We start from the raw sequence: 342 nt of genomic DNA on the forward strand, positions 1-342 counted from the left end.
AAAAAGGAAAGTATGTCCTTCACAGCCCTTCTTTCACCCCCATCCTCATCTAGTAAGTAGTTAGCATTTCTTTGTCTCAGAGACTATCCTTAAGATCACTGCCACCCAGTGATTTCTGGGGAGGGCTCAATTCATCAAGGGAGGTTAAATGCAGTTGTCCTGCCAGTAGGGAAGGGTGAGGGCTTTGAGAGTAAGATTATCCCAGTGGTGGGCTGGGAGAGGAAGCTGGTTCTGCCAAGAGAAAAGATGGAAATAAGAGCCTGGATTCTGAATCAAGGTGTACTGGATGCAGCTTGGGGTGGAAGGGGTTAAAGATGGCCTCATCCCTTTAAAAGGCCACAC

This window comes from Trichechus manatus, unplaced genomic scaffold, assembly GCF_000243295.1.
Source record: "Trichechus manatus latirostris isolate Lorelei unplaced genomic scaffold, TriManLat1.0 scaffold00025, whole genome shotgun sequence".
Classification (NCBI taxonomy): Eukaryota; Metazoa; Chordata; class Mammalia; order Sirenia; family Trichechidae; genus Trichechus; species Trichechus manatus.